Source organism: Macaca thibetana, chromosome 13 (assembly GCF_024542745.1).
Source record: "Macaca thibetana thibetana isolate TM-01 chromosome 13, ASM2454274v1, whole genome shotgun sequence".
Classification (NCBI taxonomy): domain Eukaryota; kingdom Metazoa; phylum Chordata; class Mammalia; order Primates; family Cercopithecidae; genus Macaca; species Macaca thibetana.
The window spans coordinates 50,897,939-50,925,911 of NC_065590.1; the positions used below are offsets into that span (position 1 = coordinate 50,897,939).

Here is a 27,973-nt window from a genome sequence, read left to right on the forward strand (position 1 = left end):
ATAAATTACTTCTACTTTTCTAGTAATTTTAGACCAGCCTGCCCAACATGGAGAAACTCTGTCTTTACTAAAAATACAAAATTACCTGGGCGTGGTGGCACATGCCTGTAATCCCAGCTACTCAGGAGGCTGAGGCAGGAGAATCGCTTGAACCAGGGAGACAGAGGGTGCGGTGAGATGAGATCACGCCATTGCATTCCAGCCTGGGCAACAAGAGCGAAACTCCATCTCAAAAAAAAAAAAAAAAAAAAGAATTACCCCAAGATGATTTAACATGTTGTCATATTATTTACCTGTTAGATCACTTTCCACCATAAGAAATAGTACCCCTCCCCCATGAAGGCATGAAGAATTTGGTGTGAGGGATCACTGATTGGGAACCATTAAACAAAGAAGGGGGGAAATCCCACAAGATAAGCTTAAACCCATCACAATCTATCAAGACTGGGCATGTGTAAGGAGTTAATGTTTCCAAGAAAATCAAGAGTCAACAACAGAGAGAAGGTGGTCTTCTCAATTACAGTCACACTCCTAAAAATCAATCACAGTCAATAGTCACATCGAAGTGAGATGATGGTGATAAAGGGAAAGAGAAAAAAGAGATATTTCCCATAAATTCTGCGTTATTGATGACTGACCCCACAGAGGCTAATGTTCACAATAAGAATGAGCATTTATAAACTCATGTGTTAAAGCCCCGTTACATTCTAATGCAAAAATAACCCTTTGTTAACTTGAGATTTTTATGTCTTGATCATAGGGAAAGCCACATGCAATTATTTACTTTCTATTTTGTTTGTTGTAGTTATGCATAGTTGACCTAATACATGTCATAATACATAAATATCTTGCTGTGATTGCTTTTCTTTTCTGTCTTTCTTTGTGTGTGTTTGTGTTTTGTTCTATGAAATTTGGTCACATGTAAAGATTCATGTAACTATCATGTAGCTATCATGTAGCTACCACAATCAAGATACAGAACTAATCCATCACTACAAATAATTACCCGTTTACCCCTTTATAGTCACACCATGTCCCTAACACCTGACAACCTCTGATCTTGTCTCCATTTCTATAATTTTGTCATTTTGAGAATGTTCTATAAATGGAATCAAGAAGTACATAAATCGGAATCATACAGTATGTATCTTTTGAAGTCATCTATTTTTTTAAATACATATGTGGCTCATATACATACAATAACATACATATGTTTAATTGGTATATTCTTGCCTCAAATTTTATAAAAATGTTTTAAGTTTAATTTGATCCAATCTGTAAGACATTAGAGACAGCCCTGGGGGTAAGTTTGCCAGAATGCAAACTGAAGGGTGAATCATTTCATGATGACAGCATAGCTCTGTGTGTTTAAAAGGGCTCAATAGTTCTTAGGCCTGAATTCCATCTTGAAGCTCAAAAGTAGTTAATATTAGAGTATTTTGGAGCAAATCTCTGCAGCTTCAAACTCTGTCTTTGGGAGGTGTCACTGAAGAGAACACACAATGGGAAGAAAGGCAGCTTTGCTCTCCAGCTGCCACGTCCACCTTGCCTTCACTCTGGTTCTCTAGCAACAGAGAAACCCCAGGAGGGATTTTGCTAGACAAGATGAAGTTAAAGAGTTAATGACTCCTATCCAGACCATAAATTAACCTGTATTTTTAAAAATCTGAAGGAAGAGGTGTTCCAGAGGACTAATGAACACGTATATCTAAAAATAACTCCTTGTTTAATTAACAGCACACTTCACACTCTAATTAAAACTGCTGGCCAGACTGAGGATAATCATCCACATCTTTCACAGGCATCATAAAGTTCAATGAAATCATTTGAGCTTTATGGGGAAATAACATGTAGGCTACTGTGGAGAAGGGTATCAGAGGGGGATATTAACTTCATTTAAGCAAGGAAGAAGCAGTAGACAGGAAGTCAAGCTGTGCAAAAGGTCAGGTGAGAAACGGAGGGACCAAGGACAGAACCAGAGTGGCAAAAAGCTAATCTCCAGTTTCAAGTAATTTCTACACTTGATCTGTGAAGTGAGGAGGGCCCCCCACCCCCTACCCACAACAGAGAGTAACCACCTCTGCCTTTGGTAGGCTAAGCCTGGAGGAAGAGCAGTCAGCTGTCTGAAATGGAAGGATTTCAGGACCTTACTGTAAATAACAACAGCCAACACATACTGACCACTAATTTTGTGCCAGGAATTGCTAACACTTATTATTTTATGTATTACCATAAACTATCTTACAGATGATAAAACTAACGCTTATAAAAGTTTAGTTACGGCCAGGTGCGATGGCTCACGCCTGTAATCCCAGCACTTTGGAAGGCCAAGGTGGGCGGATCACATGAGGCCAGGAGTTCGAGATCAGCCTGGTCAACATGGGAAAAGCCCGTCTCTACTAAAAATACAAAAATCAGCAAGGCGTGGTGGTGCACGCTTGTAATCTCAGCTACTTGGGAGGCTGAGGCATGGGATTCACCTGAACCCGGTAGGTGGAGGTTGCAGTGAGCCAAGATTGTGTCAATGCACTCCAGCCTGGGTGACAGAGCGAGACCCTGGCTCAAAAAAAAAAAAAAAAAACAACAAAAGTTAAGTTACATGCCCAAGAGCAAGTCAGCAGAGAAGTCAAAAAAACAGACCTAGGCAGACTGAGACACCATGCTGCCTCACTGAACAGGGTCAAAACCTACTTCACAGGACTGCTGTGACAGCTCAAGAGAACCTGACACCTGCTAGGTGCTTAGTATATATTCCCCAACAATCTCCCCCAATGGCCTGTATCAGACCTAACGAAATCTACCAGTGAAATCTTTTCTCTTTGGGTAAGCTTTGTGTCTCTAGGAGTACTCTGAAAAATAAACAAGCCAACAAAAATACAGACAGAGCATTTTGTATGCATATAATATTCCTGGAAACTTCTATCAGATTTGAAGATTGAAAAATGGAACAATAGGCTGATACATTCTAAGGGCAGTTCCATTCTAAGAAAGCTAAAATGTTAGAAAATATACCTCCTCCCATGGACCTGGCCTTTGATGATTTGTTTCCTGCATTTGACATATACTCTTTAAGTTTCCAGCTTAAATCTCAGTGAACGACTGAATGAGACTAACAAATATTGCACTGAGTGACATGAGACTTTATAACATTGATATTAGCTCCTTTCTCACCTCCATTCATTTTTATAACATTTGAAGAGGCCGGGCGCGGTGGCTCAAGCCTGTAATCCCAGCACTGTGGGAGGCCGAGATGGGTGGATCACGAGGTCAGGAGATCGAGACCATCCTGGCTAACACGGTGAAACCCCGTCTCTACTAAAAAATACAAAAAACTAGCCGGGCGCGGTGGCGGGCGCCTGTAGTCCCAGCTACTCGGGAGGCTGAGGCAGGAGAATGGCGGGAACCCGGGAGGCGGAGCTTGCAGTGAGCTGAGATCCGGCCACTGCACTCCAGCCTGGGCGGCAGAGCGAGACTCCGTCTCAAAAAAAAAAAAAAAAAAAAAAAAAAAAAAAAAAAAAAAAAAAAAAAAAAACATTTGAAGTAGAAAAAGCAAAAGTCAGATACAGATGCAAACATTACCCAAATACTGACATATGAAAAGATAGTAATACTCCCAAGTCTACACTAGCAAATAGTACTACTGTGCGTCGGCTTGAAATGTCTGTTCATCGCCTTAACCCAGCATGAAAAAGGTAGTTAATGTACACTAATGCTTAATATATGGGGAATATAAGAAAGTCACAGGCTACATTAAGCCACTCCACCAATTACTACCTTTTGGGATTTAAATTTGTTAGGTCACAAAAGTAAATGATTATAGGGTCCAGACAGGAATGCAAATCATATGGCAGCCTGGTATAAGGCGTGATGGGTGAGGATTGTGGTGAACGGGAGCAGCACATGCCCGTGTGGAGAGGACAGCTGCTATTCAGCTAGTGACTGCCATTAGGAAAGGTAGGACCCAAAGACACACACCATTTCTTGGCTTTTACATGAAATTTCCCAAGTAACTAATAATTTTTTTAAAAAAATTAAACATTGTGCCAGTCAAAGAAAATACTTCTGAGGTTGGATCCAACCTGCAGACCAGGAATCTATACCCTCTGGGTAAAAGGCAGCAAAGAGTAAATTCTGATTGGCTGAAAAGAAAGTAAAGGGTCCAGGGAGTGGGAGCCTGAATAGGCAGAGTGGACAGTGCCAGACACACAAGCGCGAATGTGAGGATCTCCTCACTCAGTGTCTCCAAAGACGGGCAGAGAAGGTGAAAGAAATAGAAGGTGAAGAGACAAAGGAAAGGGGCTTTGCTTTCTTCACATTGTGTAAATTGTTAGCAATAGCTGGGGATGTGGAAAGGAAAACACAGAGGGAAAAGGCCTGAGATGTGCATGAGCATGTTCAATATTGTGAGACACAAGTCAAACGAGTGTGAGTAAGCACTCATGTTTACCACCCTTGGGTAGTGAGCTGACAGCAACCACAGTGGCCGATGCTTCTAGACATTATGTGCTGTGTGGTTTACAGGGATGATCACACATTTAATCTTGACAACAAAATCAAATAGTTATATTGTCCCCACTTTTCAGATAAATAAACTGAGTGTTAGAGACATTAAGTATCTTTCCCAAGGCCATAAAACTGGTAGGTGGCAAAGAAGGCATTTAACCCTGGACTATCTCACTCCAGTGCTGAGTTCTTAACCAGTGTCCACTGTTGTGTCTCTGCTGAGTTTGATATGGGGCCACAAGGCTGAAAAGTAAAGGCCTTCTGAAATGTCATGGGTGCTCAACCTCCAGGAGTTTCAACTCTAGAGAGAGCTAAGGAAGCTCATGTTCTCCTTTTGCTGACAATGGCCTTCTATTATGGATGGCAGAGTAAGGTGGTGGTGAGAACGGTGGGCCAACATTCGTGTTCCATTAGCCTCCACTGCATTTTCTGTGCTGCATGTTAGCCAAGTCACCAAAGCTCTCTCTGAAGCTCTCCAGGATTCAGTTCCTTGGCTGTACAATGAGGACAATACTGCTTCAGCTGCCAAAGAAAAGAAGCCCCAAGAGGATTTCTCAAAGCCCCTCCCAGCACGTTTGTTTTCAAAAAAGGTTTTCTATACAATGCCAGCATTGCTAGATTCTTTCAGCATTTTTCTCTTATTCTTGAATGTCCCAGAGAGTTCACTGAAGGGTTCCCGATTCTCAGGCTTATGATCAAGAGCCCCTAACCCAGTCTGTACACACCTCTAAATATATGGGTTTTAGCTTTTCCCTCTTTTAATCAGAGCAATGGTAGAAAGTTTTACAGAGAAAATAAAATCCCAAGGTCCATGCCCTAAAGATGAAGGCTAACGATAAAGACACATATGTAAAACTGATTTTTAAAAGTTCCTTTTAAAATTTTTTGCTATCACACTAACCAACAGCAAAATATTCACTTAGCCATGCAATGTTTGGTGTAAGGGAATGAAATTTTCAGAGAAAATCGCTCTTAAACCCTCACAACTAAAGACTTCAATGGTAACCAAGAATAGTGACAAACCTGAGTAAACCCCAAAATAGGGGAATTCTGATAAATGTATGTTGATGACAATTAGGATAACTAACTCTATCATTTAATTAATATTAATTTATTGTGTTGTATTTAAGCTTGAGTTGAGTGAAAGGTGTTGAAGGCACAAACCACTCTGAGTGCCTCATGCCAGCCCCATACCTGAAATGACTCAGGCTCACCTAATCTGCTTTGCATCTGGGAGACTTCCATCCTGCAGGCACCTTTCTTCTACATATGGTTATAATACAAAGTTGTGCTGCTGAGTTTGGGAATGCATTACCCTGATTCCTGCTCTTCAAAATTCTGAGACATCTGGTATATTCAACAACATCAGCAGTTTTGGGGAGCCAGATGTATTCAGCACTGCAAGTTTAAAAGTGGCTTTAAGGAGCAGAGCCTCCCTTTGAGCCTCCATGCTCCTATTCCTGACAGATGCTGAGCTGCAGATGCTCATTCACAACAGCCCACACGTGCATCTCCACCTGAAGGATGATCTGAAGGCAGAGCCAACTCACCTCCAAAACTGGACATACCATTTTTCCAACCAAACCTACTTCCCATTCTTTGTCTTAGTGATCTCCAGCCCTAGCCACCCACTGGCCCAATCTGTAAACCTGAGAGTTATGTTCAAAGTCCCCCATCTCCCTCAATCCTCACATCCACCTACTTGTCATGACCAGTCAATTCTAGGCCAGAAAGCCCCCACCTGCCAGTGTATCAACAATGAACTGGCCTAGACTCTGAGCGCTTCAGAGGAGAAAGGGAGGAGCAAAGGGCCTGCTGTTCCCTCAGCCACATCTAAACAACCCAACCCAGTGCAGTAAGGTACAAGGACAAGAAACTACAGGGGAGAGCATATAATGTGAAGCATGCCACTTCGAGTGAAGGTATCTCTAGCTTCTCTGAGGGCCATGATACTATAAGAGTAGGTTGAGCATAAGCCTAATACCCATCCATCAGGGAGCCCAAGCCCATGATGAGAAAGTCTGTCAGCCAGAGAGGAAAAAACCTATCCCACAATAGGACCAAACCACAACCTGCAGACTCCCAAAAAGAAAGAGAAATGCTGAGCTGTTCTAATGGCAAAAGGAGACATTGACAAAATGTAAAAATAACAAGGAGAATAATAGTCGTAACTTAATTCCTGCCCACAAACAGCATCTGAATCTATGTGGCAATGCTACTTATGACTCATCCCCACAAGTCAAAGTTGGAGCCAAATGGGCAAAAGAAAAAAAAAATGACATCTGATGGGAAAGATGCTTGCAACACAATTAATTTTGTGTAAAGAATGTATAATTTTCCAAGGATTTGACCTAAAGCATTAAGCCAGACCATATATTGTTCTAATCAATTAGGCCTTCCTGCATCAGCACTTTTGCCTTGCAAACAACTGAAGCCATCATGCCCTCTAATCAGGAGGAAAAAGTCATACAGATTCATTTATTACCATTTGTGCTTATTATTTTTCCAGGGAAAAAAAACAGAATAACTCTAAAACAGATTTGAAGGTCTCTGCAGCTGAAAAGGATGTTGTCAGAAAATTATACTCATTTGAAGGGAGAAATAGCTAGATGCTACTTAGTGCCTGTCCTGGGGCTTTTTACCATTTTGAGATTTTAAAAAGTGAATTTTCCTATATGAGAAATGCCATTCAGAATTATCCAAGTCAAAAATGGAGTCTTCAATACTGTTCTACTATCTTAGATTTATCAGAACTACAGAAGTGTAAATGGTATAGCTAGAATGAGCTTGGATATAATATGTTCCATCCTTTTCAATCTCCCTATGGAAATGTAGCAACTTCTGTGATAGGATCTATATAAATAATGATAATACTATTCATTGACTATTTACTGAATACTTAGTTTGTGCCAGGCACTATGCAAAGCTCCTTATATACTTTGTCTCATCCAATCATCACCAAATCCTATGATATCGTCACAATTACTAAACCAGTTTCACGGATGACAAGACTAAGGCTACCAGTTAATGCATCTTCTATTGACTGCTTCGGTGGATGTGAAAGTATAAGGGCCTGAAATAAAGACCCCAGCACAAAATCTTTAGAGAATTGCCTTAGTCCTATACCAAATGTAATAACAACTTTCAAGTTGCCATCTCTTAAGCCTGCAGAAAATATCTTTATTTCTAAAAAAGCTGGCCAGGCGCGGTGGCTCACGCCTGTAATTCCAGCACTTTGGGAGGCTGAGGCGGGTGGATTATGAGGTCAGGAGATCGAGACCATTCTTGCTAACATGGTGAAACCCCGTCTCTACTAAAAAGTACAAAAAAAAAAAAAATTAGCCGGGCGTGGCGGCGCACGCCTGTAGTCCCAGCTACTCGGGAGGCTGAGGCAGGAGAATAGTGTGAACCCGGGAGGTGGAGTTTGCAGTGAGCCGAGATGGTGCCACTGCACTCCAGCCTCGGCAGCAAAGCAAGACTCCATCCCAAAAAAAAATTAAAAATAAATTTAAAAAAAAAACTGGCATCCAAATACTTTTGTAAGAAAATTATAATTCAGCATCTTATTCAGCGTTTAGGTTACTTCATTACTTTTTAGACTCTTCAGAATGTAAAGATACAAATTTGACTAATGTTGTTTAACGTGTAGTGTCAATTACGCTAGATATTTTGTGAGTTATTTTATTTATTTTTCACAAGATGATCATGAGATGCTTAGTGTCTTTCATATTCCATAGGTATAAACCCAGAACAAAAAGATAGACAGCTGATAAGGGTTGTAACTGAGATTTAGAGGTGGGTTGTCTAATTCCTAAAGGAGGGTAAGGGACTATGAGTCCAGTTAATTGGTTTGCAACTTTGGAAAAAATATTTTGTGACAAAAATATATTGAAACAAAGAGCCAAAGGGTAGACAGTTTATTGAAGGCTTTTAACTATTTGCTTGATTCCTGGATCCAGATGACAACACATAGTATGTTGTCATGGTCCCACATTTCTTTTGAAAATTTCAACATGGACCACATGAAAAGTAAACCCCTATAACTGGAAACCTAGTGCTCTTGCCTCCTGCAACATGGAGTCATCTGCTCCTTGTTTCCATCCAAATCAGCAGCAGGAGCCATAGAAAATGGGCCATTTAAAGCAAAGAAAAAAGAAAAGTGGGAAATCACACAAAGGGGAACGCTCACAATTCTGCTGATCGTTTTTTAATTTGTGATTGTGCCCAACACTATTACCATGTATTTATAATTCGACCAATGAAGTCAGTAATGCTGGATGACTTATATTCTTGACAATATGTGGCAACTGAATTCAGCATTCTGCACTTCTAATGGCAGTAGCAGCAAATACCCAGAAATGTATGGCATGAATGTATTCACTAGTATCTTCCCATTCTGAATCCCCTGAATTGCTCTCCCAGTTTCAAAAAAGTGTCCCTGAACCCTAAATAATATGTGAACCATGCAATGCAAATCAATAGATTTTTCATGTGCAATAATTGTTTCTCTCTGGGAGATTCCCATTAGTCCCAGAAGGAAAAATATTTTGATTGACCTCAAGGAACACAGCAGATGTGGATAAGCTGTGTGTGCTTCTGACCTTATCAGAAGAAAACCAGGCCTTGAAAACCACAGGGGAACACCCTGGACATGTGCATATTGGCTGTGGGAAACCAAATGGCTGGTCAAGTGTGTGTTCTCCTTCAAAACCAACCAAACCAATACATGCAGACTGTGCAAGGGAAAGAAGAAAAAAGGGCGTGAAAGGCTGTGTGAATTAACAACATTTATTTATGTTTAAAGCAGTCTCAGGAAATAATAATATCAAGGGAAAAAATGGAATGTTGTGAGCATCTGGGAATCTTTGACCCATTAGTAAAAAGATTTTCTACATAAAATTCTAGAAACCGAGTTGCTTAAGCCCCTGGGTACAGAGGAGAAGTTTACTCTGTTACCTTTGAATGCCACATTTCCTGCTCAGTGTGAGAGTTATATGGCCAAATAATATCACAAGAAGAGGGTGAAAAATCAGCAAAATTCATTTTTCATGGAGAGTTCCAACCCAGGGGAACAGGTTAAAATTACTTGAGAGAGAGAAGGAAGAAAGGGAGGAAGAATTTAGGGGATACTCGGAGAAGTCTTTACTTTGAAATGGGAGGAGTTCTTAGTTCCACTAAAATCACTTTCTAGCACCAATAAGGCCAGATTAGCCTGGGGTGGGAGCAATTCCTTGTCCCCTGCCATGAACTAGAAGAAACAGAGCACATTACTAGTATAAAGGAATCTCAGGTCACTGCTCCCTGACATTTCTGAGAAAGCAGCACACTACTGGGCAAAGCACAGTAAGGAGAATTTGTGAGGTAAGTTTTTACAATCTAAGGTTTAAATTATACCTATTGTGCATCAAAACCAGTGCACTATTGGACAAATGGAACAGATGCAGGAAACTAAAGATAAGCCTCAATTCATATTCAAGGAGAGGACTTAGAGGAAACCCAGGAATGCCACCCAAAAACCCACAGCAGTTGTGGCCTAGGGGGAAATTTTAATAATCAATGCTCCTCTTATAAACTTCTCATAAATTGGTTAAAGGCCTAGAATAATTTTCATTTATTCATTTATTCAACTAGTATTTAAGTCAAGCCTCCGATGTGCTGAGTCAGTGTAGCTAAATCATTGCATACAAAGTGGAGAGTGGATAGGTGGGCTGGACTGATAGACAGGAGCTAGATTAGGGTGGAAGCCTGATGGCTGGGGAGCCAAATTTGGCAGAAAGGAGAATTTTGCTGACCAGCACAGTGTTTATTACAACTTTGCTCTTGAATGCCTCCAAACAAATCGTGCACATTTTTCCAGCAAGTACAGGGCATACCATTCCGAATTCCCTTACATTGAGGCAGTTAACAAATTTATGTTATCTGGCTGGCCTCTGGCATCATAAGCATTTGTGTTTATGATCCCTGAGCCAGGTCATGGCCAAGGGAAATACTACCTTCCCTTACAGGTCTATTGCAAACACATGAGGATGTTTTGAGTCATCCAATAACTGGCAGGTACTACTGGAAGTTGTGACCCAGAACCAAGGAAGCTCAACATCCTGCAACATCTGGGAAAGCTCCTCATAGGGAAGATTTGCCTGTCCCCCAAATGCTTGAAGCACCTCCTTTGAGAAACACTGGGCCAAGTAATGTCATGGTATAAAATTTGCACTTTAAATCTTAATATTTATTGTCCGATTGATAATACTAGTATTATCAATTCAAGTAGAGTCCTACTTGAATTACTAACATTTCTAAATTATGAACGAAAGAACACAGATAAAAAAAGAATTCAGAAGAGAATCTTGATTTGTAACCGATGTTGAGAGAGAGACAATATGTTTTACTATATTTTATAAGGAGGCAATATTTTCTTCCCTGAAATAGTAGCAGTATCTGGCTTCAAAATAGAGTCTCTGTAAAAACAAGATGTTCCCTCCACTGTGATTTCATACAAGCACCTAATTAGAGAAACCACAGGGAAAGCTAACCAAAACCATCTTAAAGGGGTTTAACTTTTAAATGTGAAATTTCTGGTATTACCTTCCTTCGGATGGTAGGAAATGCTATAGGGATACAAGGGGCTGCTTATTGCACACATCAAGAACCAGAACTATGCCATGGAAATGTTTCTGGTTGGCCTCGCAGGACACAGACCACAATGCGGTGGTTCAGCACCACACATGTTGACACACTCACTCTTTCTTTCTATGTTTTCTATTCTGGTGTAATGTCCAGGAAAAGAACTTATAAAGCTATAGGCAACTTCAAAGAGTGTGTAGAAAAGGACAGAGGATGTGTTTCCCGGGATTCAAAGCCAATTTGCTGCTACTTTATAGGGTTTCGACTCCACAGATATTGATGAGGAAAGGCCTGCTCCCTCAAGGATGATCCTGGGAAATTACTACCCAGGAGTGCACCCCGGGTGAAATGCATAATGGCAGATGATAATTCTGTGGTCAAACCATTACTTTGGTGTTTAAGCAGATCAAATCGATGAGAAAATGAGCCAGAGATGGGTCTTCACATAATAATAATCATTAAAGAGGGGCAAGGGGGCGTTCTTCCATTGCAAAAGAGGAAGGTTCCTGTTAGGTTTTCTGATGAACGCAAAAAAACATTAATTGCTATTTCTCCTGCCCCTGCTTTCCTTACTGTCAACCTTCTTGAAAACTGAGCCCACTCTTGATGCCCCCATTCCCTTACTCCCACTCTTATCAGTTAGGCTGGTAAGAGGATTCTCCCATCACATTCACTAGGGAGCCATCCTCCAACCCAACAGCCTCTTCCATTCTCACTGTCCCTACTGCATTTTCTCAAAATCATTCATTCATTCACTGATTTTTTATTAAGATACCACTGAATGCACAATTACTCCAGACCTGAGTGGAAATGGCAGTGAGCAAGAGTCCCTGCTCTCCTGGACCTTAGAGTCTAATGTGGCAGAGGGAGTGAGGGGAAAAAATGAGTTGGATCATTTCAACTAGCAAAAAAATGCTACAAAGAAAATCAAATTGGCACAGTAACCGGGAAGCAGGGTATGAAGGAAAAAGGAGACTGTCTACTGGGGACAGACCACCTGGGTTCATTTCCTTACTCTGACACTTATTAGCTATAGGGAATTGCATCACCTCCTTGTGCCTCAATTTCCTCATCTATGAAAGAAAGGGAAATTGAAATAATAATAAACTGTACATGCCTCATAAGGTTGCTCTAAGGGTTAAATGAATTAATAAGTGCTTTCTATATGTGCATAGAACAGAGTCTGGCATTAATCAAGAGTTTCTTCTGCATCTGTTGATATGATTATATGATCTTTAAGGCCCTTTCCAGTCCTGCAATTTTATATCTCTATTGAACTGAATTTCCACTAGAAGTGAAAAATGGATCTAGGCAAGCGGAGCTACAATACACTATATATAAAGCCATATCCTTTCCTCATCCTGTTAATGAATCTGCTAATTAGAAAATAGTAACCATCTCAAGCTACATTGCTACATTAAAGTAAAAACAACAACCCAAACCTGTCTCCTCTTAAGACTCAGATTTTACCAAAAAAATAAATCTCATCTTCTGGTAAACATGAGATTCAACTGGGAGGCTTTTCACTCCTTCCTGCGTGCAATTAACAGCGAACACCTTGTCACAAACATTTTTGAAAGGTCAAAGATGGCAACAATTTTGCTAAAGAGACAAATAGTCAGATAAAACACTATCCTGGTAATTCCCAGGGTTCAAAGAACAGCATAACTGTGATCAATAATGAGACACACAAAAGGGATTGTGGGATAAAGGGCGGGTCCAATTGGAAGTATTAAAAACGTGTGTAAGTCCTTTTTACTCCCAGCATACCATGTGTTACACAGCAGATACTGAAGCTGTTAACAGTAAATTCATACTTACAATGTTAGAAAAATAAGATTCTGATTGTGAAACAAAAGGTTGTTTTCAGTTGAAGAAGTAAATAATAGTAAGAATAAGGAATTTTGCAAAACCCAAGGTAAGAATGTTTTGCCTCTGTAGCAAGTCAATCATTAAGTTCAAATTTTGAATGTATTTTAATCATGTTTTTATTATTGCCTTTTACCCCTATCCTAATGCAAACTATAAGTGTTCAAAGAACACTTACTTATTTCTAAATAAATATGTTTATATCTTAAATGTGCCTTAGAAATAGCATTTTTCATATATTTGCTTTCTATTGTCATTGTCTTGAGAGTAAATTTAACTTTTCATACATTGAAGAGACAGGCTTCCTTTCTAAATGTTCATTGTACGTTTTAATTTTTTTTAATGCAGGCATTTCCAGCCCTTATGGCAGATTGTATCTTCCTGGCAAAAGTATTTTATCACTTAAGTTGCATTACACATTGATTATCTATTATCTGCTCATATTAAGAAGCCTCTATCATCAGTTAATGTTTACTAAACAATCAATACAATCTAAGTGAAACAAGAATAAACTCAAATAAGTGGGCTGAAATTCAGAGAAAATTGAGACCGTGTGCACTTTAGAAGAGCAGTCTTTGTGAGAACTCATTTCTGCTTAAAAGATCTAATTTATCTGTTTTAATGCCATCAAAGTTAATAATGGATGACATGTCTTATAGCTTCAATGATGCAGCAACTTGTCAATAACACAGAGAATTTAGAAAGCAATTCATCAATTCATGATTTTTAATTGGACCGTGGATGGTTCATTTTAAGTCATTAGACTCTCCAATAATAAAACCCTAGAAAGGGAGAGTTAATTAATACAGAAGTGAGTAACTGTTTCCTGTCTCTTCAGTGAAGAACTGAGTTCCTGTTCCACCCCAATAACAAGTGGCACTTTTTAGTTTAAGCACCTTTGCGTGGGATGAGGATTAGGTGTGTGGGATGAGGATTAGGTGTGTGGAATGGGAAAGTAAAGTAAAGTAGAGAAAGAGAGTGGCCTATGTGTGTGGGGGGGTGTGTGTGTGTGTGTGTGTGTGTGTGTGTGTGTGTGTGTGCGAGAGAGCATACTTCCCAAATATCTTTCTCCCAGAGACCCAGAATAAGTCCAACATACTCTATGCAAATAGGAAAGAATACAAATTTCCCTTAAATCTTTCTCTGAAGTGGGGGGTAAAGTGGTCAAAAGATTTCCCCACTTCTCAGTCTTGCACTTACTGGTAGAGCTGCATATTGCTCGTGTGTTTGTCTATTGATATTCCATTATCCATTGAATGTCCAAGCTGAAAGGGATCTTGGTGATTATCTGGTCCACCTGACCACCTTTTACAGCTGGGGAACCAGAGTTTCAGGAATACTTAGAGACCTATCCAAGGTCACACAGTTAGAGACAGCGCCAATCATTCTTCCAATTTCCACACCCAGCAATTATTCCACTCCACCACACTTCTCTGATCTCTCCTGCCTAAGAACACAACTTCTCATGCTCACAATGGAGAGATTAATCAGTCTGCAAGTTAAAGATTCGTTTTAAACAAATTGGTTCATTATTATTTAATTGAGGAGGCTTTGGAGCAATAAAAGCCTTGCTCACCAAAACTGAATAAGCAGCTCATGAAACACTGAGCTCAAGAAATGCAAAAACTGTCACGAGTCAATATGTGCTGCCTTTCTGTTTGATAAATGTCACCCAATACTTCAGAAGTATCAGAAACTAATGGCGTCCCAGCATTCCATAGGCATACATTAATGGGATCAGGAGCATAAAATATAAACAATAATGTACATATTGATTGTTCTGGACACTTGAAGCCCAACAAACATTTGAAAGGTCAGTCATTTCACTTGCATCAAATTACAGATAAGTCATTTGCCTGAAGCTGGAAACTTGCCTCTCCATGTAAATTTATCTCATGACCTATAAACTTAATCGTGCCATACTTATACTAGCTTCCGTAGGTTGTCTGATGTGAAAAATGTACCAGAAGTGCTTAACCCCATAAAGCATATACAATAAACAACATGCAGGAAGGATATAGTGTAAGAGAAGTCCGTTCTATAAGCTGAATAAATACAATGAAACAGCATTTTACTCTGACAGAACATGTTTCAAGATTTCTGTAAGTCAAATACTACATGAGCTTACAAATGAATATGTATGCTTTCAGAATGTTAAAAACTACAAGTTTATGAAATGCAATGTTATAGTTATTTTTACCTTTTTTTTTTCTTTTTTTTTTTTTTTTTTTTTTTTTTCTTTTTTGAGATGAATTCTTGCTCTGTTGCCCAGGCTGGAGTGCAGTGGTGCGATCTTGGCTCACCGCAAGCTCTGCTTCCCGGGTTCACGCCACTCTCCTGCCTCAGCCTCCTGAGTAGCTGGGACTACAGGCGCCCACCACCACACCCAGCTAATTTCTTGTATTTTTAGTAGAAACGGGGTTTCACCGTGTTAGCCAGAATGATCTCGATCTCCTGACCTCGTGATTACCCCGCCTTAGCCTCCCAAAGTGCTGGTATTACAGGCGTGAGCCACCGTGCCCAGCCAGTTATTTTTACTTTTACCTAAAAAAACTAAATTTGGTTTGACCAGTTTGCACTGGAGTTTATCTTTGGGCAATTTTTTTCTCCAGAGAAAGATTTATTTCTTTTCAGAGCCCCTCCAAAATAGAATTTAAAAGCTCATTTGAAAGTTGTCTGGATATCCATATAGAGGTATTTCTTTACTGACATTCAACACCAAAGGCACCTCTCCCTTAGAGGTGGGCTTCTATTTAGCAGTCTCTCTGATGCTGCTACATATGGACAAACTGGATATCAGGGGATAGTTCACAATCCCACAGCCCTGGTTCCTTCCCTGAAGTGATAGTGTTCCTCTTTGGAGTCAGTGTCCCACTACTGAGATTGAAAAGGGTGAGTAGGACATTGAGGGGTTGAAAGAAAGGCTTGCAATTTATGCCCCCTTTATGAGAATAGCAATTTTACCTTTCCTCTGACAATGCCTCTAACCATCCTAAGCTTGGAGAGTTCCTCCATTCACTACTAAGTAAGAATATCAGAGTAAGAACCAAGCTTGCAGAGATGTCACCCACTAAATAGCCAAAGCAAGCAATGTCCTTCATTAACAGGGCTTATAAAACACTCAGCAGAATTTCCTCTGGCAGAAGGCATTCCTCTATGTGTAAGTGAATGAAAATACATCTGCTTTTAGGTTGACAGCTTTAATCCTAAGCATTTTCAGCTGTCTTGGTGAGAGAAGGTGACTAGATACCCTTTTTCTGAATTTTGCACTATAGATCTTATCCAAGATTCTACAACAGCTAAAACTAGACATTTTGAAAATCAGATTTCTTTACTTGTGAATCATAGTGTTTTCAAAAACACTTTTTAAACTCTTGTTCCACTAGTTTAACAATTGGTAGCCAATGTAAAATCATATAGTTGCAATTTACATTAAAAGACCATAATTGTAACAAGGAATACAACAGAATTAAAAAACTACAAAGGAAAATAATGATTTATTTGGTAGCCAAATGACCTAAAGTTAATGTTAAAAACATCATTTTATCGTTTTCTAAAAAAATTATCTATCGAAGAGATTATTCTATGTTACACTATACATAGAACCTTAAATGGATTAAAATAATAAGTATCATTTAAGACAAAACCTAATTATTATACTTGGTCAAAAGAGGAAGACCATTTCAAAGACAAGCTTGGATTATTGTTTTTCTGCAATTTAAATTTTTAAGAGCTTCAAAAAGTGGCTCAGACATTTTTTATCACAATCAAAACTCAATTTGGTCAATAATATTAATATTTTGAATGAAAAAAACTCAGGACCAGAATAGTGATTATGTCTTTGAGAAATAAGTTTATTCTGAAACCCAGACTGTAATTTCATTTTGTGCTAAAGCTACTAGGAAGAAGGAATGTTCATGCTAAAGAAAGACAGAGATTTTTAATTATAAACACTATCTTTCTGGCATATTAATAATGCACCTTTTATTGCATTAAGTTTTATTAACTTTATTGCATTAAGTTTTAGTCACATAAGATCTGCAGGCTAAACATTCCCTGAAAAGTAGTTCTCTGTATTTCAGAAGCTATTTTCGGACTTTTAAATTTTAAACTGAGACTTTGATGACCAATACACAAGAGACAAAAGAATTCTCTTCTCTTCTGCTTATAAGACGACAATACAAAAAAAATGTTAAAAGCCATGTCTTTGTTATATTAAAAACTGTTCAATCATCCTAAAATGCAAGCTTATGGTGACAGTTAAGGGCAGAACGACTTGTCCTATCAAGCTGAAGTGACTGTATGCAGCAATTCCATCAAGGACATCTTCAGAGCAAAAATACAAGGACATCTATCATATTCTCCCTTTGACTATTTCCTTGAAAGCTAGGCTTTCAAAGCTGAGGCCTAACACACAAACTACTTTTCTTCTACTCCTAACCTAGGATTCTTTCTTTCTTAAAATGCACCATCCACCTCTCTAGACAATAACTCCAGAAGACCTAATGATTGTGTTCCAAATCCCACTCGTGGCATTTCAGTTTTAGAATAATGAAACTAGGCTATCGATATCACCTGAGTTTCAAAAGACTGTTCTCTGCCACCGTTCCTAAACTCAAAAGATTTACTTTTGACATCAGGTACATGGTGATGTGAAACGGGAAATGAGAGTCCCTACTGGGATGGTGTACATCCTCACATTTGTGAGACCAACCGCCACACTCCCAGCTTTTCTTGTTCCCTGACAAGACTTGTCCCGACCCTCTCCTGGGACACTTTTGACAGCAATTGCAGACAACAGAAGCCAGCAGGAATATGTAAGAACAGGTGCTGGGGCCTCCTGGGGACACCTGTGCTCAGAGAAAGGGCCTCCACAGAGCTGTGCCAAGACATTCCACTTCCAAGTTGCCCTCTTGCCCTTAGCCATTGCAGGATTTTTGCTCCTTTTCACACAGCAGATGTTTGGAAAGATTTGCCACAAAGCATTATGGCTTCTAAAGTGCTTCTGGCAAATTTTCTTGGTCAGCTTTTAAGGGACCTTGGTTGGAATCTGTGATAATATAAAATAAGAATGAGTTTGTGTTCGGATAAGGGAAATGATCATAAAAGGCCAGTGCTTTTCCATATTACTCTATTATTCCAGGTGGCTTCTTTCCACTTCCTCCCACATCTCAGGAAAAGGGACATTCCTAGGTTCTGAGGATCTCTAGCATCAAAGAGGAAACAGATCACATAATACTTCCTCCACATACAGGTCACAATATTCACATACTCCTGCATATTAGACACCACTTCGGGAGCATCTGGCTGACTACTGTTAATCCCCATCCTTTATCCAGTGATTAAAATTGCTCTGTGATTAAGGGTGCTCTGTACCATGGGGACAGTCATCCATGAAACTCAACAACCACTCAGGGTGGCTACTTCTAAAAGTGTGGTCCCTGGGCCAGCATCATTATCAGGATTACTTGGGAGCTTTTTAATAATGCAAAATCTCAGGCCCACCCCAAACCTATTGAAACAGAATTTAATGAGATCCAGAATGTAACAAGATCATGTCTAAGAAGCTCTATGCTACAGCTTCTTAGAGCAACTCAGTGCTCAGGATTCACAGAGTGAGACACTGCCTTTCTCCAATGCAGAGATTTACGCAGCTTCAAGAGCACTCCAGTGCATTCTCTAAATCTCAGACTCTCTAGGAAATATGGTCAAGAATCAATGAATCTACGTTACAATTCATTATTAGTGGTAGTAGGACTCGAACTCAGAATTCCCAACTCCTAGACTTCTGTACTTTCTGCTACCTCAGCTAGTACCTAAGGAATGGATGATTCCTCCACATCTTAATGCTGGAAAGTTTTTCCCGTTTGCATTATTATTATGGTGTAGTAAAAAGAGGGCTTCAAGTCTTGGTTCTGCCATTACTCATCCCTATGACTTTGAAAACAATTGTATCTTTAAAAAAACAGATTAGAAGTCCAAAGACATTAGGCCAGACACTGTAACTCACACCTATAATCCCAACACTTTGGGAGGCTGAGGTGGGAGAATTGCCTGAGGCCAAGAATTTGAGACCAGTCTGGTCTATATAGCCAGATCCTATAACTACAAAATTAATAATAATTTTTAAAAGGACATTTATAAAATAAGGTTAATAAAATAAAAACAGAAAAGTGGGGCCATGATTTAGCAGTAAGTAGCAAATACTACAAAAATATACAAGTTCTAATCTAATTTGTAATCTAATTTCTGAAAATGTAACCTAAAAAAACACATCCAAAGAAGAAAATGTTATATGTACTAAAATGGTCACTGGAATATTATTTATAACAGAAAAACTGAAAGCAACCAACAAACTCTGTCATCAAGATATGGCTAATTAAATTATAGGACATTTACTCATTTAAAATGATATTTACCAAGAATTGGTAGCCACATGAAAAATTCTGGTATGATGTCAACAGGAAAAGCAGGATATAAAATTGTAATACATTATGATTCCAACTATGTAAACAAACATACATAGCTAGAAAAAAAGAAAAATATTTGCAAAATGCATCATATTTTATGAAGATAAGTAGAATATAGGTAATTGTTTTATAAATTTTCAGTAGTTGTTAATTGTTTCTATTAGCTCCCAACAAGAAAAAATTTATGAACAGGAAATGAAAACAAATTAGTAACCACGAGACCTAATACAGTTACTATAAACTGTCACTAAATCTGGCTCTGAACTCCATGGATGATAACAAAAATGAACAATTATTGAGCACTTGCTCTGTGCTCAGGACTTGTACTAAAGCCTTCAACATTGCTCATTAAATCCTCTGGTGTCTGTAATATGATCACCCCTATTTTACAGACAAAAAGACGGGGCTTTAAAAAAAAATCAGGGTTTGGATAAACCATGGGGTAGCCTTATCTGGGTCTGTTTCTTCATCTCTGTAAGGAGGGGTTGGGACTATCTGAACCTTAACATTCCCCCAACTCTGAGATTCTGAGATTATGAAAATCAAAAGCATGACAATGACAATCAAGAAAGTCTACACAGGCATTATGCAAAGCAAGGGTATGCATGGACACTCCAAGCAGCCCTTCTTAGGTAAAACCTTAAGGAAGACCAAGTTTGCCTCCCCGTCTTTGCCCCTTCTCCATCTGGAGGTGCCTCCCCTCCTGCTCTCCTTTGCTTCTCTTTGCTTTCAGAATAACTGTCAGCAAGATTAATTTAGATCCACGTGTTCCCTCTCCCTGGGGCATTTGCCTTTGAATCTTCTCTCAATGCAGTGAAAGTTGTGTCCTGCCCCCTTAAGAAAGGATTTCAGGCATAAGCACAGTGGTGGAAAAAGTGTTTACCAATCAGGGACCCTGTCTGCCAGCAAAGGCAGCTTCCTTTCTCAGCCGCTCCTGGGCTGAAGGGCAGATGAGGAAAACTAGGAGAAGGGGCAAAGCCTCAAATAGTACCTATTGAGACTTCTTTCAGATTCATTCATGCATATATATAACTGAAGTTTTCTTGCAAAACTGATGGACAAAATTCAACCTTGTGATATTAGAAACTATTACTTATGAGTTAGCTAGTTTTCACATTGCAAATAAATCACCACCTGGTCATTTTAAAAAGCAAAATCACCTTCTGGATGTGCGATTTATAAAAACTATTCCACATAAAGCATTTCAGGTGTTTATACACAAGGTCTCTCAAATCCCTACAAAATCTGCACACATGGAACATTCAGTAAAATGTAAAAAAAAAAGTACACACTTGTATGAATACAATAATTGATTAATAATACTTCTTCACAGTATCTTCTTGACAATGTTATTAACTACTAAACAATAAATAATTACTTGCTATAGTATAGTATATCTAGTACATATATATAGTATTATTCTCATGAAGTAATATTTTATAACTATTTTCAGCATTTGGGAGAACTGGGAAAAAGATTAGAAAAAAACGAAACATTACTATTTCAAGTAGAATAACTAAAAATTAAAATTAGGAATAATTCTGCTAAAAAGATCTCAGCTTTTTTCAGCGTTTTAACTCTAAGCTACTTTTTTAAAATTTGCATTTATGGAAATGTTCTCTACATTTTTTAAGGAACTGTGTGCTAAAAATGGCATTCCAAATTAAGGATTTTTAAATTGATATCTAATTTTTTCATTAAATATATAAAAATTTTAAATGCAAGCAAAATAAATTTGTACTTTAAAAAATACGTAGCATTTTGGTAGTGCTTAGTGGAAAGGAAAGCTTTGTCAGCTCCTTTATGTTTCAATTGATATACTGTCTTCTACACAAGTGAAGCATGAGCCATACCACACTTGATTTAATTGATTTTATTATTATTAGGCCTGTTAATGTTTTAGAATTGATTATGCCAGAGCGAGGGAGTGTTTGATCTGAATGAGATTCATTTTATAAAACACAAGTTCAACGCATCAAAATCTCTATTTTTTAGAAAGAAATTAATTTGTTGTTCTTGCACATGTTTAATTAAATCACATTAAGAAAAAAAAAAAAAAGGCCTTAGAGTTGAGAACTTTCCAAACCATTTATTTTAGCTACAGAATTGGCAAGAACATACAAGATGATGTGCAATTTCCTTATTTTGCAGCATTAGTTGTTTGGAGTGTGGTTATGGAGTTTCTCAACCCACACTTTTCCAACATTGATAACCATTAAGAAAAGACATAGAATACTCAATTCTGTTCACTCAAATTTGGTAGATTCCGGGAGTGAGTTTCTTACCCCAACATTAGCGTTACAATGCACACAAGTTTAACTGTAGTTAGCTACTTTCATTCAGGGCTCTTGTTAGCATCTTATAGTAAAGGCGTGGATGAGGAGGGGGAAAAATAAAGCTTTGACAGATGGTACTCAGCGTTTGACTCCTGCTGAGCTCAGCAGGACCTGTGGTTTCCAAGGTTAGAGCTGTCAAAATGGCTCTGTCTATCAAGTGAATAACAAAGTGTAGACTGCCTGCCTGTTTCCTATACAAAACTTAGATTTCATTTGCCATTATTGTCGGTCTTTCTGCTGATTTAATAACTTCTAAGGAGAAGAACTGGGGGTTCTGATGCAGCCTCACTATTTAAGAAACTACTTGGAAAGGGAATTCTCAAGGGCTGAAAGAGGTAGGCCGCGATCTGATCTCTTTCTCTTTGGTTTCTCTCTGAGGTTTCAAGACTTAAAAAGGATTCAGAAGACACCAAAGGTTCACTTTTGGCTGAAAGCTAAATGTGAACCTTTCAAAATGAACTCATTGCTGCCTTCCTCTCAAAAGGGTAAAATGTTTTTTATTAAGAATCCTTGGGGTAGTGGATAATTATTCAACTAGAAATATTGAGAATGATAAGAGAACTGTTCCTATTATGAAATATATGGATCTGTTTAGATGTGTTTGTCAAGGCCTGTTTCTCACCTTTCATAGCTCTTAATATTAAAAACTCACCCCTTTTTTTCACCTATTTCTAAAGGCTTCAGATGGTCAGATAAAGTACCTGATGCTGAAAAACAGGAAATTGAATCATGTCTCCAAAATGTGCCTTTTGTCATGCACTGTTACAGCTATATTTCTTGGTAAGTCTGATGTTCTCCTTTATGCATATTTTGTGATTACAAGATTGTTATTGACCTCTTGGGATTTTAATCAAAAGCCTGTGGATTCATAAACCCAAGCTTTCTATTAAGATGATGCTGAAATTAGGATTGGGGTTTTGCTTCTGAATAAACTAATAATTATATTTCAATATTTATATTAAATATTAATATACTTAAATTTAATACACTTAAAGTGAAACACCTGATTGTTATTTCAAAAATGTGGCATTTAAAAAATGACAGACTTAGACTTGTGTCCTGTCCCAATACTAAGAATTTTAGTTGTCATTTTTGAGAAGCTGATAAAGGGAAATCTCTTGTCTCTTTTCGATGCTGGCTTGAGCAAACATTTCCACTACTGTAGTGATTATTCCCAACCAGCATATCTGAAAAGATGACATTCTACCTACAATATAGTTGAAAAAATTTCTTCTGCAAATATTTAGTTTATAGAAATCCCACAATCATAAAGGGAAGAATGATTTATTTGGAAGAATGACCATTTATTATGATTTTCAGTATAGTTCAGTATTTTGAACATTAAACTTCAAAAAAATTTAAGCTTTAAAATATTTACCTTCTTTTAAAACTTATTTTAAAAACCCTACCGCAGTGGTTTTTTCTGAGACACAGGGCCTGTACTACATATTAGATATTCAGTAAATGTTATTGAATTGAAATAAAAAGGATATTGACTATTGAGTAAAAGATGAAAGGAATTCTTGAGTTGAAATAAAAGGAAGACACCTCTTACATCAGATTATTGTAAGAAATTATCAAATGCCAATTTAGCATAAATCCTTTTCCATGTGTGCTTGGGTTTTATCCTGGAAATGTCTGATGCTTTTAATCATCTCTGTAGATAATAATGATAATTAAACAGAAATTTCAAAAAATATTCTAAACTAAAATGCAGTTTTCTTCTCTCGTTTTCTCTGTCTGCCTTTAGCTTGCTTTGTTCAATAGGGCAGTTTCTAAGCTTCTTTCTAACAGCCTATACTATCACTATACCACCCCTGTCCCCAAAGGAGGTTTTGTTAATGGCAAACTTGCTGAATCAAATTTGCTTTTTATGTGTTTGCATTTTTTGAAGAGTCTCTGAGGGGTTTCTTCATGTGTCTATGGGGAAAGTGTGCTTCTGTATTTTCATCCAAGTTCATAAACTATAAGGCTCTGGAAATTAAGTCCATCTCTGGCAGGAAATCAGCAATCTTAGAGGAAGGAAATAGAACTAAAACAGATACAATGTTTGAGTACTATGACCACATACCATACTTAGTCTCCAACCAAATCCTTTCTGGTTCTAACCTACAGCACTGGCCCAGAGCTCTGGGACCAAGAAGTCAAAATATCCAGGGCTAACTAATGTAACTAGTATGTTCTAAGTGCACTAAGCCTTTCAGTCATTTTGTTGTTGTTGTTTTTAACTGTAGTAAAATACACATAACATAAAATTTATCATCTTAGTAATTTTTAAAAGTACACTTCAGTAGTGTTAAGTACATTCACATTATTGTGCAGCTAATCTCCAGAACTGTTTTGATCTTACAAAACAAAAACTCTATACTCATAAATAACACCTCCCCCATTCCCGTCTCTTCCAGGCCCATGGCAAACACCATTCTACTTTCTGTCTTTATGAATTTGAGTAGTCTAGGTACCTTACATATAAATGGAATCATTATAGTATCTGTCTTTTTGTGCGGCTTATTTCATTTAGCATAATGTTTTCAAAGTTCATCAATGTTGTAGCATGTGTCAGAATTTCCTTCCTTTTTAAGGCTGAGTAATATTCCATTTTATGTATATGCACCACATTCTGCTTATCCATTCATCTGCCGTTTGACATTTGGCTTCCTTCTACCTTTTGGCTACTGTCAATAAGGCTGCTATGCACATGGGTGTACAACCTTCAGTCGTTTCAGAATGTGATTATTACATGCTGCAGAATAAATTAAGACGCACTGGAGAAAATACTTGAGAAAAATAGGCAGAAAATTACAATAATAAAAATAATAGATAACACTTATTGAGAGCTTTCTATGTACCAGGCACTGTGCCACACACAACACTGATCTTAACTTTCTGAGAGATGCACTATTATTACCCTCATTTTGTAGAAGTGAAAACAAGCACAGAGAGGTTGCTTAACTAGTCCAAAGTCACTCACGAAGTAAGTCACTGGAATGCAAATCTGGGAAATGGGGCCAGAGTTTATTCATTTGGAGGAGGGAAGAAAGTACAGAATCCGTATTCATGGAGCCACAGCCAAGTACCCTTAGGAAAGAACTCCTTGACCACTGCACAGAGCATGGCCTGAGCAAAAGGGCACTTTTGAATAAGGGCCAGAGAAAACAGCTCTGTCACCTGCTAGCTGCAGGACCCCGAACAAGACAACTGCCCTTCTGGGCTTAATTTTTCATCTGTGAAAGGAGAGACTGAACTGAGGGTTCTACAGCCTGTGATGTCCAGCATCCCTCATTCCACATGAATCGTTATCTAATACTTTATGACTTGGTTATTTTACCTACTTGAAGATAAGAAAGTAATTTAAAATTTTCAAACATATGCTTAAGTCTACAAATTTTGATAATGACTAATTTTCTGATTCTCATTTCACTATATTCAAATTATTCCTTGATATAAAAAATATCATGTGTACTCCTCTAATGAATCTAAAAAGAACAAATACAATGACTTGGTACCAACAGGAGTGTGTGAGGTAAAATGTTTCTCCTTCAGAGGGCCCTGAGCTATGCCTACCTCAACAAAAGCAGAGAGTTGCAAACAGTGCTCATTTAATATATATTCAAATAATTAGCGTTCTGTGACACCGCCCCCTTTCACCCTGCCACTGAGAGAAACAAGAAGGGTGAGTCTGAATTAATGTTTTCCTCTTCCCAGTAAAAATGCATCATGTCATTGTATCTCTAGAAACACAGACTGTACATAAGTATCCTTATTATCATAAATAATTTTACTAGCTCTTTTGGTTCTATGGTTATGAGCTTAGGTTATGATTTTATTGTGTTCACTTTCAGAGCATAACCCTAATTCTGGGTGTAGTGATTGAATTGGATCCAAGGAAACAAAGGAAAAACATTTTTTAAAGAAATGTTTTAAATTTTTTTAAATTCTGAGTTCCTGGAGAAGAGTATTTGAATGCCACTGATCTAATTTATAAGTAGGTGCATGTTTGCAATCCCATGAAGAACACTTACCAGAAACAACCTTGCAGATCAGGCTCAAGAGAAGACTTGAGTTGGACGTTTGTTGGAATGCTGTATAAATCAAGTGGCAAATGCTTATCTGACCAAAGTCCAAGTGTTTCAAGTAGAGTTCAGTCAAGTGATTGATCAGGTCTGCATTTTTTCAGGGATGTCTGCAGATAAAGTTCAATATTAACTTAAGGAAATGTTTTCATTTTCTTTTAGCCAGCATTTAAGGCAAGATAGACAATTTTATTTTAAACCAAATTATTACAAAGGAAGCACTTTCCATATTCCAATACATGAATTTGTTATTCTTCATATAGTAACTACATTCAGCCTGCAGCCAAGATAAAGAATTTTGTGATACACACTTGATCTTCCATCTCTGCTTTCAAAAGATGTGAATTCTGCAAACCAGACAGAAGAGGGAGCTATCCATCTGGAAATTAACCAAGCCTTTCAAAAACGTCAAATAAATACAGAAGAAAATTCTAATATAATCAAGTCTTACTTAGTCTTGTATTTTATAAAAACACTATAATTTTTCTGGTGCATTAAAAATGACAAAGAAAACGACCGGTAAAGGCAAAAACATTGAATTAATTAATGAAGAGGCAAAATATACAAATGATTAAAAGGCCAATTAAAAATACACTCACATTTTATGGTTTGATCTCACATTTTATGGCAAAATGTAGAACCAGAACACACCTCCAAAAAGGGCAAAATAATACTCTACTGATTGCATATCACCTTCCTATAGATCCTGTTCTTAAAATGGAACGCTGACTTTAAAATTGATAACATCTGGAAATAATGGCAAAAAGGAAAAACCGTTGGGCTGCATCTGTCTTGAAAATGCTATGTAATAAGATTTACTTAATATATTTGAAAAAGGAAAAATGTTTTGTTCCCCAATTTGTTGCAACATCTGAAAGTTCATGAGGTTATGACCCCTCTTTAAGAAAGCATCTCCCACCACCTGCAAATACCCCAGGAAAAGCAGTTGGAAACAATAAAACACGTGCTAGTTAACTGTTACCAGGGAAACGGTTCTGGTTCACCAATCAGAGCGCCTGTGCTTCCCAGTGGCTTTGTCCGAGGGAGACATGCGCCAGCTGTTAGTGAATAACCATTGTTATAGATCATCAGGAAATCACAGTCAGCAGGCAACCCAGCCCCACTGGAAGTTTATTTCTCATATTTGTTCATCACCAGGGCAATTCTCCATCTTTAAAACATCCCCTTAGGCTGGGTTAACTAAATAACACCCTACACGGGTAAGGTCATTTTAAAAAGGCAAGTTGCAAAATGGTCTTTTTGCCAGCAAACAGATTTCTAACTTTGATTCCAACTGCATCACCCTTCTGCCCCCTTCACTTTCCAGTGGCAATTTTAAGACTGATATCTAAAGTCTGTACTCCTTTGAGTGCTGTTCCTCCTTCACTTGACTGGCACTCCAGGCACCAAAAGATTTCACACCATACCCTCCAAAACCTGTCAGAGATCATTTGGTAGTTCTCATGCTGGAAAGACCAGTGTGATTTGCAAACGGGGAGCTCTGAAGAGGCTATTTGGGTTGTCATAAGGAAAGGGGCTGAGAGGACAAACCCTGGTTCCCTCCCTCACTAACACACACAATTCAACCAGAACAGCCCCCTTTTATCAATTTTATTACTTTTATAAATTTATAAATTCATAGTTTTTTTTTTAGATAAGATGGCATGACTTTTTAAAGTTTAAAAACCAACTCTCAACCTATCCAATCATCAGACTCATCTTAAAAAGTAAAGTCATCAAGAGTTTTAGTTTCAGGTCCAGCATGTTAGGCTCTTAAGAAGTCACCATTCTAACAACAAGTAAAAAGCCAAACAAACTGAAAAATCAACAACTATTCTTAGATCTGTCAGAGAAGTGAGGTCACAGGACAAATCACTGTCCCCCAAATTGGAGAGACAGACAAATAGAATCACAACTTACTGGAGCAGAAGTCTATGAGCAGTCTCTTTCTCAGGAGCCAGTGCCAGAGTTAGAAAACCAGAACTGCAATTGCTAGAAGATCAGTGTGGACAAGTTTGAGAATTAAAAACTTAGGAGGGCCCAGACATAGTGGGTACATCACACGTTACCTGTAGAGAAGCAAAAATAAGAATTACACCTG

The 27,973-nt window shown here is 38.2% G+C and overlaps 1 protein-coding gene and 1 long non-coding RNA gene across 2 annotated transcripts in view; one reads left to right on the forward strand and one right to left on the reverse strand.

Annotated features, from left to right (window-relative positions):
- EFEMP1 (EGF containing fibulin extracellular matrix protein 1) overlaps positions 1–27,973 on the forward strand; it is a 1,044,090-nt gene that overhangs the window by 873,376 nt on the left and 142,741 nt on the right. The gene's annotated exons all lie outside the window — the stretch shown is intronic.
- LOC126934157 (uncharacterized) lies at positions 93–27,961 on the reverse strand. The gene is made up of 3 exons (XR_007718848.1): positions 27,793–27,961; positions 25,822–25,982; positions 93–228 (listed from the first exon to the last, which is right to left on the reverse strand). It is a non-coding gene; the product is annotated as an uncharacterized LOC126934157 (long non-coding RNA).